Genomic DNA, 17459 nt, shown 5'->3' with positions numbered 1-17459 from the left:
GTGTCTGTCTTGTGTTTCTATGTTTGTTGTTATATTTAGTTAAAAACTTTGGAATTAGGTCACGAGCGAGGCATTCTTTCAAAAATGCCATGTTCTTAATTGTATTCATTAATTTAATTCTGATATTCCTATATTTATATGCTTGACTCTTTGCCTGGTTGGCGTTAACATCTTGATTTATGAATTTCATTTTCCGTATTGACATTTACCAATCTTCATAAAAGGAAAGAAAATTCCACCTAATCAATACATTTATTTTCTTGTAAACTATTACAATCTAGGACCGGTTTCGACCCTTCATAGGTCATCCTCAGCTATATCAGAATCACATTTGCATTTCTATCTTATACCTCTAAAAGACCTTCATGATGTATTGTTTCATAATTTTTCAGTGAAAACTTATCTAAAAACTTACAAATTTCTAAGCGTTGTGTTAAAATTAAAAATTAAAATTACAAAACTTTGTCTATTATATACATGCCCTTGGGCTGACAGAATGCATCCTTGGGTTGATTAAGCACATATCTTAAGTATTGCTTATTCTGTTGAATCGAAACCCTTTTATACTTATGTACAATCGTGAATAGACTATCAGTAAAATTTGACAAATAAAGCTTGCGTGATAATTATAATAAAATATCATGTTACATCTTTATACCTTATTGCTGGAGTGATATTATTTTAGGCAAAATATAAATGCGTGTTGACCTCTATAAAATATTTTTACATAAACACACTAATGTACTTTAAAGTCTAAAATACTTATTGCTTGGATCTTGCGTTGTTATGTGGTAAAATATTATAACAATTTGTCTTGTATAACATCAGATATTGATAATGTTTGAATATGCCGTGTATGGTTGGCTTTTAAACCTAATGATTAAATGTCAGTTCCTTCTTGCATAAAATTACAAGTTCCATATTATGTTGATTATGTATTGTATAAAACATAAATGTCTATTAAATTGAATGCTTATCATTTACTACAGAAGTTTTAAAAAACACTTGAATGTCTAGTAATATAGTCAGTGTGTTTAGTGACACTGAAACGTGTTGGCCTTGATTCTTGCGTTATATTTCCATAATTTGCCTTTTCTTATATATGTCGAATGTTGAACTTTATAGGTTCCATTTGTATAACTGTGAAATGGATCAATATAAGCTTGATACGTGTTAAATTATGGAATATATGTATGATTCAGTTCTGGCCTAACTTCTGGAGTTTTCTCCCATCAAATGCCGTAAGACTGTGGTGGTTCCTTTCCCTTTTTTAAGGCTGGTAAAGTCTGTAAGCCAAAATGAATGAAGTGAGTTAGATTTCAATAGAAGTGTAATATTGTGTGGATTTGTAAAGCCTGAATTAATTTACTTACTGCTGGATGTTTGAAATGCAAGTTTCTTGGCCGTTTGACGAGTAATGTACCTCGTACTGATGGTTCTAGTGTTGTCTGTTGTGAGAGGAGCGGAGACAGCAAACCTCAGTGACTCCGCCCATACACACGTAACAACCTCCCCTACTTATCCCTCCGCCCCTCTCACAACAGACAACACTAGAACCATCAGTACGAGGTACATTGCTCGTCAAACGGCCAAGAAACTTGCATTTCAAACATCCAGCAGTAAGTAAATTAATTCAGGCTTTACAAATCCACACAATATTACACTTCTATTGAAATCTAACTCACTTCATTCATTTTGGCTTACAGACTTTACCAGCCTTAAAAAAAGGGAAAGGAACCACCACAGTCTTACGGCATTTGATGGGAGAAAACTCCAGAAGTTAGGCCAGAACTGAATCATACATATATTCCATAATTTAACACGTATCAAGCTTATATTGATCCATTTCACAGTTATACAAATGGAACCTATAAAGTTCAACATTCGACATATATAAGAAAAGGCAAATTATGGAAATATAACGCAAGAATCAAGGCCAACACGTTTCAGTGTCACTAAACACACTGACTATATTACTAGACATTCAAGTGTTTTTTAAAACTTCTGTAGTAAATGATAAGCATTCAATTTAATAGACATTTATGTTTTATACAATACATAATCAACATAATATGAAACTTGTAATTTTATGCAAGAAGGAACTGACATTTAATCATTAGGTTTAAAAGCCAACCATACACGGCATATTCAAACATTATCAATATCTGATGTTATACAAGACAAATTGTTATAATATTTTACCACATAACAACGCAAGATCCAAGCAATAAGTATTTTAGACTTTAAAGTACATTAGTGTGTTTATGTAAAAATATTTTATAGAGGTCAACACGCATTTATATTTTGCCTAAAATAATATCACTCCAGCAATAAGGTATAAAGATGTAACATGATATTTTATTATAATTATCACGCAAGCTTTATTTATCAAATTTTACTGATAGTCTATTCACGATTGTACATAAGTATAAAAGGGTTTCGATTCAACAGAATAAGCAATACTTAAGATATGTGCTTAATCAACCCAAGGATGCATTCTGTCAGCCCAAGGGCATGTATATAATAGACAAAGTTTTGTAATTTTAATTTTTAATTTTAACACAACGCTTAGAAATTTGTAAGTTTTTAGATAAGTTTTCACTGAAAAATTATGAAACAATACATCATGAAGGTCTTGTAGAGGTATAAGATAGAAATGCAAATGTGATTCTGATATAGCTGAGGGTCGAAACCGGTCCTAGATTGTAATAGTTTACAAGAAAATAAATGTATTGATTAGGTGGAATTTTCTTTCCTTTTATGAAGATTGGTAAATGTCAATACGGAAAATGAAATTCATAAATCAAGATTAGTCTTGACATGGCATGATTGAAGGAGTTTCCCAGAACCTCAGATTTCTGCTTGAGGGGTAAGCAAACTATAAATCTACCTGTTGCATCCCTAGTAGTATTCTCTGTAAAGTGTTTTTCTGTGGCTCTCTCTTCTCTTGTCATGACTTGTGACCTAAGCTCTTCTATTTCCCAGAACCGTTGTAGTTGGGTGTCTAACCTGTCCTCTGACTTCAAAAAACATGTAGTTAGAGTAAGATGTTTCTCTTCCCTATGATGGTAGTGTCCAGCAATAAACCATCCTAGTTCAGTGTCTTAAAGAATAGGATAATCTGGTGATTGAGTTCTGTGCCCAGGTTTCGGTAATGAAAAGAAATGTTCTGCGCCTGTTAACAATTCAATGTCACCTGGCTGGAAGAACTTGGGGTCAGTGGGCAAGTTCCAGTGCTTATGCTGAATGTAACTACTGGGCATGTTACCTGTGATACGTGGAAAGACAGAGCAAGTCATACTCACAGTGAAGTTACTTACAGTAGATTGCAATTCTAACTGAACACTGTACCTTGATTGAGAAATGGAATCATGTATGCCGCTGATTGGTATGGGATTCTTAGTTTTCTTAAGGCCTAATCGCTGTGCTAGACTTTCTGTGCAAAGATTAACCTGGCTGCCACTGTCAAGAAGTGCCCGGCAGACCTGCATTTGCCCCCTAGAATCTAGTACCTTGACCATGGAAGTGGACAGCAGAACCCCTACAGGGTCTCTTGTACTGCAGTATGTGTGAGAGGAGTTGGATGCAGTTTGATGGGCTGTACCTCCCTCTCTACCTGACTGATGGATTATGTAATGATGTGTGATGCTTCCTACTACATAATTTACAGCCACGTGATTTGCACTGTTTGGCAGAATGCTCTGTACGCAAACAGTTAAAACATAAGTCCATTTCCTTAACCCTTCTTTGTCTATCTTCCACACTGAGAGCTGCAAACCCTTCACATTTAAATATCGGGTGATTACCATGACAGCAGGGACACTTTATGAGACTGGTAGTGGTGTAAGTGTAGCGTGGCTGAGTATCCCCTTGAGGTTTAGGCTTATTTCTGTCAGATTGTTGTCTGTGCGATGGTACAGTGTGCTGTGAGCTAGGGAAGTTCTCCAGAGCTTGCCGTTTGTGCTCAACAAATGACAGCAAGTCATCAAGCGATGGAACCCCAGTGTCTGCCTGTGATCATTCCCAGTCTCGTCAAGTACAAGCATCAAGTCCTTGAGCGTACAGTTGAGTCAAAATAACTTCATGCAGTGGAATGTTAAGTTCTAGGGCCTTGAGTGCATTCAAATACCGGTAAGTGTTAAGAGTACCTTAACAGTTCTGTAACTGTTTCACTGGAGACTGATTTTAAAGTTAAGAGTGCCTTAACACGAGTAGCTGCTATTAGTTTCTTGTTCTCAAATCTGTCCTTCAACATTTTCCACGCTACCTCATAATTCGCCTCTGTGATGGGTAAATTTTGAATTAATTGGCTGGCTGGGCCCTTGAGTACAGATGCTAAGTAGTGAAATTTCTGGACACCTGGCAGATAATTGTTGTTATGGATCATAACTTGAAAACTGTCCGTGAATGAGAACCAGTTTTTGTATTTTCCATCGAAATGTGGAATGTTAATAGCTGGCAACTTTAAACTAGCGAAGCTGCTGCCCTGACTTCTTCCTGAATCTACCGTGTCGCGTGATGCCTCTTCAAGGTTCGCTATTGTTTTACTCATTTCGCCCTTTACCTTGTAGTATTTGGTTTTGAATTCGGCACGCGCCTGATCATGAGCTTGTTTGTTTTCAACGTCTCCTAATTCTAATTCTGACTGCACATCATCAAACTTCAACATTAATGCACTCATGTCTTCGTATCGTAGTTTAATTTCATGCGAATTCAAATGTTGTTGAGCGATGAAATTCTCAACAAAAGTTTCCGAGCTGGTAAGTTCCGCTTTAAATCGCAACCTCTGCTTAAGAAGCTGTTGCCTTGTTGAGGATTCCATGATGGAGGGGTAAGACAAGAACAAGGAGAAAAGGAGAGCCTTAAATGAATATTACTGACCTGCCTTTTCAGTTCAGTTTATCTCTGGTGCTGGAACATCGAACTCAGGACTGCCAGATGATATTAAAGTGAACTTCCAAGTATTTCCATGTGACTGTTGAAACTAATCGTCCATACTACACGCCACGCTGGTTTCATGAGGTCCTCGTGGTGTAGATAATCCAGCCCGGTATTTGGACCATGTTTTGAACGTAAATCACTCACTTGATTAAATAACAACATTTGTTACACTTACGACACATATATAACACATTATAAATACATAATACTGGGTATTGATGGGCAGATGCCCTCGATAACAATCAGTCACATGTTCCCGTCTCCTCACGCTCGAGGCACCCAAGCATAACAGTCTCTCATCGCCCTTCCATCCACACCACTTCCGGCTGGGGGCCTTCAAATAAAATAGAATAAAAACACACTGAAGGGTGCTGCTATCTGTCCTAAAGATGTAGCGAGTAACTAGGTGGTCTAGCCATAGCTAGGCCGGAACAAAACTAATTCTGTGTAACTGATTTTCTTTAGAAATAATCTATTTGTCAGCCTGTATATTTTCTCAGCAATCATCTTTAAATAATATCACAAAATTGACAATTTAAAATGTAATCCTGAAATGAAAATCGCATAAAGCTGACCTGTTAGTTTTAAAAGTCTTCAACTGAGGATTTGGAAAGATTCAGGGAACACTGAAGTAATCAGAATTTTTTTTTTTTTTTTTTTTTTTTTTTTTTTTTTTTTTTTTTTTTTTTTTTTTTTTTTTAAATTTCCTACCGAGCTCGATAGCTGCAGTTGCTTAAGTGCGGCCAGTATCCAGTATTCGGGAGATAGTAGGTTCGAACCCCACTGTTGGCAGCCCTGAAAATGGTTTTCCGTGGTTTCCCATTTTCACACCTTAATTAAGGCCACAGCCGCTTCCTTCCCACTCCTAGCCCTTTCCTGTCCCATCGTTGCTGTAAGACCTATCTGTGTCGGTGCGACGTAAAACAACTAGCAAAAAAAAAAATTTTCTTTGATGTTGGACCGAAATCTGAATGACGATTTTCTTCTATCAAAACTAAGGTTCCTAGAAGGAAACCCTAATTTAAATATTGCAAATATTATAAACATGAAGCTCTTTAGGCTTTTTCAATCGTGAAATTACCAGCGTTGATTTTTGGAACTTATCTTGATGAAATTTTCATTGCTCTCCACTTGAGCATAGAATGCAAGCTGTTGTAGTTCTGTTACTCTGTACTTGGTATGATTCCAGCTGGCTAGCCATGCCATGCACCCTGTCCTGGCTAGGTTAATGATGTGCTCTAGTTTACTTTTAGTTGTTTTGTTTTTAGTGCTCCATTATTATTATTATTATTATTATTATTATTATTATTATTATTATTATTATTATTATTATTATTATTATTGTTATTGTTATTATTATTATTGTTGTTGTTGTTGTTGTAAATTAAGTGGTTTTGTATAGTAAATTTAATTTTTTAAATCTGGTGTGGAAATTTAGTTTTTCTTGGCATATATGGCATTGCAGATTGTTAATTGAAATTTGAGTTCATTCATATTATTTGTTGTTAATAATAATAATAATAATAATAATAATATTGTAATTTGAATTGTTTTTGAAAACTATTTAGGGCTTGTCTAATGTGCTGTTAATCAGCTAGCTAGTTTTCTTTTCATTTTTTGTTATGTCATTTTCATTTACACCTTTCATGGAAGTATATTTGTAGTGTTGTTGTTTATTTAGGATTAAATTTATGTTAATGATTTGATTGAGCAAAATATCAGAAGATGGTTTTCTGTGGTTTCCCATTTTCACACCAGGCTGTACCTTAATTAAGGCCACGGCCACTTCCTTCCCATTCCTAGGCCTTTCCTGTCCCATTGTCGCCATAAGACCTATCTGTGCCTGTGCGATGTAAAGCAAAATAGCAAAAAAGAAACAAAAAAAAAAAGCAAAATATGAATTGAATTGAAGTGTACCTAGTAAGACATTATTTTTATTGATAACTGATAACCTACTTAAAACTTCTGGAGTGACCAAGACGCTGCATAAAATCAGAGAATTTACTACAGATAAGAATATCCTAATCGACGTTCCAACATTTAAGTCAGAGTAACCGTCTGTGGGATTTTTTACTAGGTTATATATCAATAAAAAAGTCTTATTAGATACACTTTAATACAATTCATACTTAACATAATTTAATCTCAAATAAACAGCAACAATAATAAAACTCTGAATATCCTTCCACGAAGGTGTTCAAGTAAACGGAAATGACATAACAGAATATTAAAAGAAAAATAGCCAGCCCATTAAAAGCTCATTAGACAACCCCTAAATAGTTTTCAAAATCAATTTAAAATATGATAACAGCGGTAATACCTGCGACTGTCTGGCTGAGGGTCAAGCGGCCATTACCAGACTTGACACCAAAAGGCGGGACCAATGGCTACGCGCAGAGGAGGACAGGTGAAGGCTTTGTATAGGGAATGATACATTAACGGAAGGGAGAACATGGTCAGCAGTTTAGATGGTGGAAGAGGACCCCAGTCCGAACAGCAGATAAAAGGGAAGATGGTACTTTAGTGAAGTGGTTGCAAGAGGAGCAGCCTAAAGTTACACCTGGCAGTAGGTATAAAGTGCTTCTGCGAGTGGTGACGGCATCATAATAATAGCCTTGAACTTGCACTTGCCTTACAAAAGGAACTCTCAGTTCCTTGGGCACTGGGGGAAATGTGAAAAATGGGCAACCAGTAGCCAGCATCATGAAGGTGGGCATAATCAACCTTATGGCCCTGACAGGAAAGGCAGAAGCAGTGAATTATATTGACGAGGGTATAGAAATAATGGGGTTGTGTGAAGTTAAATGGAAGGGAAATGAAAGAATAGAATGAGGAAAGGATATACACTATACTGGAACGGTGACTGAGAGCCAAAAAATGGAGTGGGCCAGATAATTTCGAAACAGCTGGAAGAGTATGCTGATATGGTAGAGTAAATCAGCAACAGCATAAAGGAAAATTAGCCTAAGAATGAGGAATGAAGTGAAGGACTTCATACAAGTGTATGAACCACAGACAGAGAACAAAGAGGGGGATATTGGGGAAGTCTTCGAGTAAATAGGAAAGGAGAGAACTGATGTGGAATTGATTATCATGGGAGACTTAAATGCACAAGAGGGAAAGGAGGAAGTAATGGGACCATATGGATATAGGAAATCAAACGAATGAAGGAGAGAAACTAGTTGAGTTTTGTGAGAGGAATATAATGATCGCAGGCAACACATGGTTTCGGAAGAAAAACAGCAGCAAAATTACAAGATATGTATGGGGTGACAGAAGAATAAAATTAGAAATTGATTACTTTCTGGTGGAAAGGACAAATTGCAGTTGATTGATGTAACAGCTTGACCAGGAGAAGCATTTGATGGAGATCATAGAGTAGTGATGGCAAAAATGAGAGTGGGAAAAATTAAAGGAGAAGAGATAGTAAAATAAAAGTGTGGAAATTAGAAGATAAGGATATACAGGAAGAACTTCTGAAGAAGTCAAAACAAGAAATTCCAGTTACTGAAGTAGGAAATGTGGAAAATGATTTGGTCCAACTTCAAAATGGGCATTTGTAAGTGGAGCAGAGAGTGCCTGTGGTAAAACCGATGAGAGTGAAAGATGAGAGAAGCAGTGAAAGAAGGAAAAAAAAGCATGGCAAGAATGGAATAGAGATAAAAAGAAGGCAAATGGAAGTATCTTGATTAGAAAGGGAAATGCAAGAAATTGGTAAAAGAAAAAAGAAAAGTTTGGAAGAATTTACACAAAAGATGGAAACAGATGGAGCTGGCAGTAAGAGAATGCTGTATGGAATTATACGAAGTAATAGGAAAGAAGAGTTTATACAAGGGTGATGAATGAGGAAGGTGGAGAGTTGATACATCCAGAAAAAATAAGATGATGGAAGGAGTGTGTTGAAAAACTGCTGAATTTGAGAAATTGGGCAGAGGAGACTGCAGTAATATGGTGTGATGACTCAACAGTAGAAGATGATATAACCATGTTAGAAGTGGAATTAGCAGTCTGTAAAATGAAAATGGCGAAGGCACAAGGGATGTATGAAATTAGGTGTGGAAATTATAAAAGCTGCTGGACATGTTGGACTACAATGGGTGTACAGATTGTTTATATGTGGAAACAGAAACATGTGCCAGAAAACTGGGGAAAGGGAATGATAATACCAGTATTTAAGAAGGTGGACATAAAAGTGTGAGATAAGTATAGAGAAACCACTCGTATCACAAGTGACAAAAATACTGGAAAGAATATTGGAGAGGAGAAGGTAGAAAGAGAGTTTAAAGAGGAACAGTATGTCTTTAGAAGTGGAAGATCTAGCATGAGGAAATTAATGGGAAAGAGTTTGGAATATGGAAACGATCTGGTCATGACATTCTTAGATCTAACAAAGGCATACATAGTGTTCCCATGAAGAAGGTGTGGGAAACCATGATCAAAAAGAGACTGGGTCATAAAAAATGATGCAAGCAATGTATAAAAACTGTCAGCAACATACAGACTCCATGTGGAAAGACAGAATGGTTTGAAATCATAATGGGAAGGAGATTGCAGGCTAAGGGTTCTATTCAGGATCAGAATTCAGGACAGGTATCTGTGAGAAATTGGTACAAGTCACTGCAAGTAGAACAACAGAGGGAAGATGAGGAACAGGGAACTGTTGCTGAGAAGTGTGGAAGTAGGAGGAAGGGAAAAGGTTAGAAAGGGAAATGTAGAGTAGAAGATAGGAAAAGACAGGTAGAACAGGGTCATGGGAGGAGAAAAAAAGGGAGGAGGAAGTAGCTTCTTCAGCTGTCAGGAAATATAGGGCTGACCAGGAGGGGAGGGGATCAAATGAGGTGAGTAGGGTTGAGGCTCTGGTCATGGGGAAATCTGTTCTTAGACATGTGGGGAAAGTGTGTGGAGGAAAAGGAACCAGGGCCAGGAATTAGGTTGAGGCAGATGTTGAGGAAAGTAGATGAGGAGGAGGGAAAGGAGAAAGTGGTAGTGTTTCACATTGGTACCAACAAAGTAAGGCAAGTAGATTTAAGTACCAACGTAGTTGGGGATGTTTGGGATCTGGTTAATGCAGCACGGTTGAAGTTCAAAGAAGTGGAGATTGTTATCAGTGCAATACTGTGTAGGAGGGATACTGACTGGAAGGCGATGTAGGGATTTAAATGAGACTATGGAGTGGGTATGTGGGAAACTGGGAATGAGATTTCTAGATCCTAATAGGTGGGTAGGAGATGAGGATATGCGCTCAGATGGCCTTTACTTAAACTGCAGTGGTACGTATAAATTAGGAAACTTGTTTAGAAGGGTTATAGGGAGGTACATTCAGGGAAACAGGTTAGTCTAGAGAGCGGTGATAAGGGTACAGGAATCTAGAAGTCAAGTAGTTATGACATAAAAATGTTAGTGTTGAACTGTAGAAGTCTTGTAATGAAAGGAGTAGACTTAAGTAATTTAATAGATATATACTTACCAGATATTGTAGTAAGAGTAGAATCATGGCTGAGAAATGATATATGGATGCAGAAATTTTCTCACGGAACTGGAGTGTGTACCGTAGAGATAAGATATGAATGGTAGGAGGGGAGGGGGGGGGGTATTCATTCTGGTGAAAGAAGAATTTGTATGCTACGGAAATGTTAAAGATGGCAAACAAGGAATTCTAGGTGTAAGGCTCAATCTAAAGACATGAGGGGGGATCAAATATAAACGGGATTTTATTTTTTATCCAAATTCATTTACTGAAAAACACAAGCGAATTACAATTTATTTTTCCACATAGTTTTCTGCTTTGGAAATGTATTTGTCCCAGCATATGGGCAGCTTTTTGGTGCCCTCGTCGTAAAAAGAACAGGGTCGTGTCACCAGCCAGTTGAGCACAAAGTCTTCCACACTCTCATCATCTTCAAATCGTTGCCCTCCTAGAGCTTCTTTAAGCGGTCCGAACAAATGGAAATTACAGGGCGATAAGTCCGGGCTGTAACAAGGATGATCAAGTGTTGTCCAGTGCATTTCCTGTAGCTTTGAGACAGTTAGAGCTGCAGTATGGAGCCATGCATTGTCAGATCAGTTGGTCTTGTCTTTTGCGGCAATATGCAACTCTCGCCTTGTTCAACAGCTTGCAGTAGTAAGCAGCATTGATTGTGCATTGCTCATGCAAAAAATCAATCGGCAAAATGCCTCGCCGATTGAAAAAAAAACAGTTGCCCGAACCTTGTCAGCTGACAGTCGAGTCTTGGCTTTCACTGGTGCTGCCTCCCCTTTCTTCTGCCACTCCTTACACACACACGTCCTTGACAGTGTTTGATCACCGAACTGTGCAGTCAATCTCTGGCAAATTTCCACTGCTGTAACTCTTTCACGAGCAAGAAATTTTATAATTGTGCATTGCGCAGTGGATGGGTGCACCTGTTGCTCTGACATCATGAGCGTTACTTGTGAAACAGCAGGAAATATCTAACAGCACGCTCTCCCCACTCCTAACGATCCTGCCTAAGTATAACAGAAGTGCGGGGCCAGTCCTACCAACTGTTGATGTTCAGGAACAAAAATCCTGTTTATATTTGATCAATCTTCGTAATAGGCAACTTGATGTCTTTGGAGTGTACCTACTAGGAAAGGGTAGCGCTGACACTGATCCAGAATTATTTGACAAGATAATCAGCTATGTGTGTAACAATATGGAAAGGAATGTTATTGTAGCAGGGGACCTCAATTTACCAAATGTCAATTGGGAAGATAATACGAACGAGAGGAAGCATGACAAACAAATGGCAAATAAGTTAGTATTTGAAAGGCAGCCGATTCAGAAAGTGATGGAACCAACTAGAGGGGAAAATATCCTGGACATGGTGTTGGTAAAACCAGATGAGCTCTATAGAGAATCTGAAGTAATAGATGGTATTAGTGTTAACGAAGCTGTTTTTGTCGTAGTTAAAAATAAATGTGATAGAAAGGAAGGTCTTGAAAATAGGACTATTAGGCAGTACCATGTGGCTGATAAAGCAGGCTTGAGGGAGTTTTTAAAAAGTAACGATGATCTGTGGAAAACAGTAAATAAAAATGTAAAGAGACTCTGAAATGGATTCAAAGCAAGTGTGAGGAACGTGAAAACAAGTTTGTACCTTTAAAGGTGGTAAGGAATGGTAATATAAATTATTATAACAGAGAAATGAAGAGACTTAAAAGGAGGTGCAGATTTGAAAGAAATAGAGTTAGAAATGACTGGGGAAGTAAGGGGAAATTGAAGGAACTTACTAGGAAATTGAATCTAGCATAGAAGTCAGCTAAGGATAACATGGTGGCAAGCATAACTGGCAGTCATACAAATATTAGTGAAAAATGGAAGGGTATGTATAGGTATTTTAAGGCAGAAACAGAGTCAAAGGAGGACAAGGGAAATGTGTATGCGAGGGTCTTCAAAAGGCAGAAGTATTCAGTCAGCAGTATGTAAAGATTGTTGGTTACAAGGATAATGTCCAGATAGAGGAGGTGACTAATACTAAAGAAATATTAGAATTTAACAATGATAACAATTATATTTGCAATAAGTTTAAAAGTTGATAACCAGAAAAGTGGCTGGAATTGTTAAGATGTCTGGGGATATACTAAAGACAACGGGTTGGGATATAGTACCATATCTGAAGTACGTATATTGATTATTGTTTGTATGAAGGAGCTGTATCAAATGAATGGAGAGTTGCTATAGTAGCCCCTGTGTATAAAGTAAAGGGTGATAGACATAAAGCTGAAAATTACAGGCCAGTCAGTTTGACATGCATTTTATGTAAGCTTTGGGAAAGCATTCTTTCTAATTATATTAGACAAGTTCGCGAAATTAATAACTGTGTCGATGTAAGGCAGTTCGGGTTTAGGAAAGGTTATTCCACTGAAGCTCAACTTTGTAGGATACCAGCAAGATATAGCAGATCTCTTGGATTCAGGAGGTCAAATGGACTGTGTATTGCGATTGATCTGTCTAAAGCATTTGATAGGGTGGATCATGGGAGACTACTGGCAAAAATGAGTGCAATTGGTCTAGACAAAAGAGTGAGTGAACGGGTTGCTATATTTCCAGAAAATAGATCTCGGAGAATTCGAGTAGGCGAAGCTTTATCTGACCCTGTAATAATTAAGAGGGGAATTCCTCAAGCCATTACTGTACCTTTATGTTTTCTTGGGGGACCACTGTTGCTCATGTCCGTAGGTTTAACCTTAAATTACCCTACACATGTCCCCCGGGTGGTGCTAAGTGAGCAACATCAGAATAAGATGAGACCGAACTGTCGTATACGACCTCCCGGTCAAGGAAAACGGAGAAGAATCACACCTAGAGGCCCTTCTCAGGGCCTTCAAGTTCGTAACATTGGCCCTTCAATGAAAATATGCCAGCTTAACATCAAGGGCATAAGCAGAGCAAAGTGTGAACACCTAGCAAAGATTCTCAAAGAACACCAGACTCATATCATCCTGCTTCAAGAAACCCACACAGAAAATGATCTCCAGCTGCAATCCAGAGGGAGAATTCCAGGATTTAAATAAGTGTCCACAGTTAATCACGCAAAGTACGGGATTGCCACCTATGTGAGGAGTGATATTACCCACTATCAAGTCTTGCCATCCTTCTCAGATAATGAAATATTTACTACCTCAATCAAAGTCTGTGATTTGACAGTAGTTAAAGTATATAAACCTCCTGGAACTCCCTGGCCGTCTCCGCCAATTCCATGTCTGCAAAATCCAAGTATAATTGCAGGCGACTTCAACAGTCATCACACACTATGGGGATACAAAGGGAATGACAGTAATGGGGAAAAGCTCACTGACTGGATGGAAACTGAAAACCTTAAGCTTATCCTGGATGCCAAGGATAAGGCTTCCTTCTCTTCTGCACGATGGAACACAGAATACACCCCGGATCTCTGTTTTGTAACGCAGTCACAACACCCACTCAGCAACATACAACGCACAGTGCTCAACAAATTTCCTCACAGTCAGCACAGACCAATAATTCTCCAGTCTGGATTGCTTGTGCCCATCGTTCACTCCTGCCCGAAACAGAGATGGAATTTTAAAAAAGCCAATTGCGAAGAATTTTCTAAACAGATTGACTCCAACCTGCGATGGATAAGACCTATCCATAGTAACTACAGCAGATTCATCGGTGTAGTTAAAAGTGCAGCAAAACGATGTATCCCAAGAGGATATCTTAAACAATACATCCCCGGCTGGAACGAGGAGAGTGAAAGGCTCTTCAAAGAATTTGAGGCCAATGGTGACCCAGATACAGCTTCGGAACTGTTACAATCCCTAGATGAAAATAGGAAGAGAATTTGGCAAGAAACAGTAGAGTCCCTAGACTTCACTCACTCCAGCAGGGAAGCTTGGAGCCTGATCAGGAAATTGGACACACCAAATAGCAAAATTAGACCGAAAACAAGCATCAGCCTAGACAACATGGCCAAGCATATGATCTGTACCTCAAAGGTCTCAGTTGAAAAGCATCATAGAAGGCACGTAAAGCACCTCCTGAAGGAAAAGAAACGTTTGGCTCAACGATCCTCTGAATTCTCTGCCGCATTTCAACTACAAGAAACTAAGCAGGCCTTAAAAAGTCTAAAACCTGGCAAAGCGGCAGGTGCTGATGGTATATATCCAGAGTTCCTTCTTCATCTTGGACCAGCTGCTGCTAAATGGCTTACTAACTTCTTCACAAACATACTAGAGACTGGTAACCTACCTTCTGTCTTTAAGAAAACAAAAATAATAGCTCTATTAAAAACATCTAAAGACCCAACAAAAGTTAAGAGTTAGCGGCCAATAGCACTACTCAGTGTTACAATGAAGCTTATGGAAAGGCTGATACATAACAGGATTTTTGCGACAATAAACCAGCATATTCCAGTCGAGCAAGCTGGATTTAGACCTGGACGAGGATGTGAAGAACAGGTTTTAGCACTAGTTAGCCATATAGAAAATGGATTTGAGAACAAAATGGTAAGCACGGGCGTCTTCTTAGATCTGACAGCTGCATATCACACCGTGTGGCAAGATAAGCTCCTTCTCAAATTTATCAGCATCATCTCTTGTCTGAAACTCTCCACATTACTCAGTAACATGCTGAGTAATAGGTACTTCCAGATTTTTTCCGAAGACTGCAGAAGTACATAAGATAAATGGCGGACTCCCTCAGGGCTCTGTATTGGCCCCTCTTCTATTCAACCTGTACACACATGACCTTCCTGTAACTAAATCCAGAAAATTCATCTACGCAGATGACATCGCATTGGTTGCCCAACACCAACGCTTCGATGAGTCTGAGTCGACGCTTACATCGGACTTAAAGATTCTAGACAGTTACTTTTATCAGAACAACCTTAGACCAAACCCCAAGAAAACTGTTGTGTCTACCTTCCACTTGCGGAATAGAAGTGCTGGGTACAAACCAACCATACCATTCAGAGGAGAGAATCTTCAGTATTGTAGTAACCCAAAATACCTGGGAGTCACCCTGGACAGGTCCTTGACCTACAAGAATCACCTCTATAATGTGTCGGCCAAGATCAAAACCAGAAATAACATCCTCCGAAAGCTGGCAGGTACATCCTGGGGTGCTAATGCTCGAGTCCTGAGATCCACTGCTCTTGCACTCTCTTATTCCGTCGCTGAATATTGCTGCTCTACCTGGCTTAACAGTGCTCACACTGGATTAGTAGACACCCAGCTGAACCAAGCAATGCGTATCATTACAGGATGCATCCGACCAACTAACACACACTGGCTTCCTACCCTAAGCCACATACCACCTCCATCCCTAAGAAGATCACAGTCACTGCTTAACTTGTGGAAGAAAATTGAAAACAATCCTCTCCTCCCTATTCATTCTGACATAGCAGCTTCCCCAGCTAAATGACTGAAATCCAGACACCCTTCTTGGTGTACTGCAATGAATTTACAGGACTCCTCCTTTAATGTATCGGACGCCTGGAAAGAACAGTGGCAACAGCAATCCTCATTACCAAATCATCACATCATTGAGAACCCATGCAAGTGCCCAGATGGTTTTTCTCTTCCCAGATGGCAGTGGAGGATGCTAAATCGAATTAGGACCGGCCAAGGTAGATGTGGAGCCACTCTCTTCAAATGGGAATGGAAGACATCACCGCAATGTGACTGCGGACAAGGGGAGCAGACAGTGGATCACATTGCAATTGAGTGCCCTTTGCATGGTTACAGAGGCTCTATAGAGGACTTAAACTGTGTCTCAAACGAAGCTCTTCTCTGGCTATTAAATTTTGACATGGAACTTTAGTTATGAACTTGAGATGGTAGTTGTATATATTGTATATAATATTGTATTGATCATACGCTAAATAAATATGTTTTCTTACATATGAGTAAAGAAGTGGAATCAGAGATAAGGCCTTTTGTGGATCTTAAAGGAGCCAGCATATACTAATCTCCTTATCCAGCAACTCAAGGATTCCTATCTTTAACATCTTTTTAATGCGAACTGGACTTTTTATGAATCTCTGTCATGGAGTTATTTTTTAACATAGTGCTGCACGTCTCTATAATTCTTTTCTCAATATTTCACATGGTACGTACATTTACGAGATCTTATGTGTCTTTACATTGTTTGATTTCTTCGGTATTTATATTTTAATTTTGCTTTAGGCTGATGATGACCTAATATTAGGTCAAAACTATTCCCTAATCATTTATGTAATTTAAACTCTGTATACTTTGTATTGAAAAGGTGGACTTTAATAATACATTAGTTTAACTCTATTGTTGACAAGAGTGAACGTGAAGTTTGCTATCGATGCGACGTGAATGTGCCGTTATATGTTAGTGTAGCTACGTATTGCGTCGATTGCAGCTCTGTTGTAGTTAGAGGTGCAACCAGCAGGAAAATGAATAAATCAACAGTAAAGGAAATCGAAGAAAAATTAAAAAGTGGTGAATTTATTCTAGCAATTAAACAGGGCTCAAGTCTAGCATGGGAAAAATTTTCATGTGTTTATGAACAGGTATGAAATAAGCCAGTAGGTAACTCGCAATGCAATTTTTGCAAAAAGTTACTCAGCACCCATTCAGGGACTTCAAGTATGTTGCGACATGTCTGCAAATTTGACCCAAATTTTATACACTCTAAAAGTATTTTGAAAGAGGACAAGGACTTGGTGACTGACAAGTGCGTGGAAATGTGCGCCAAGGACTTGAGACCATTTACAACTATTTAGGGTGAAGGATTTTTAAATTTAGGGCAAATGCTGATAGAAACAGGCAAAAACTATGGCTCGGTGGATATTTAAAATGTTATACCCTCTCGAGTCACAGTTGCTAGGAAGGTACAAACTTTCGCAGACAAAGTGCGCAGTAAAACGCTTCCCGATATATTATATGCTACTAAATCTGGTATCTGTGTGAGTACCACTGACCTGTGGACAGATAATTACAAGGGTGTGCACTATATGTCTGTCTCAATGCACTATATAAATGCAGATTGGTCCCTCAATAAG

Source organism: Anabrus simplex, chromosome 2 (assembly GCF_040414725.1).
Source record: "Anabrus simplex isolate iqAnaSimp1 chromosome 2, ASM4041472v1, whole genome shotgun sequence".
In the NCBI taxonomy this organism is placed as follows: domain Eukaryota; kingdom Metazoa; phylum Arthropoda; class Insecta; order Orthoptera; family Tettigoniidae; genus Anabrus; species Anabrus simplex.
This window is presented reverse-complemented; position numbering follows the sequence as displayed.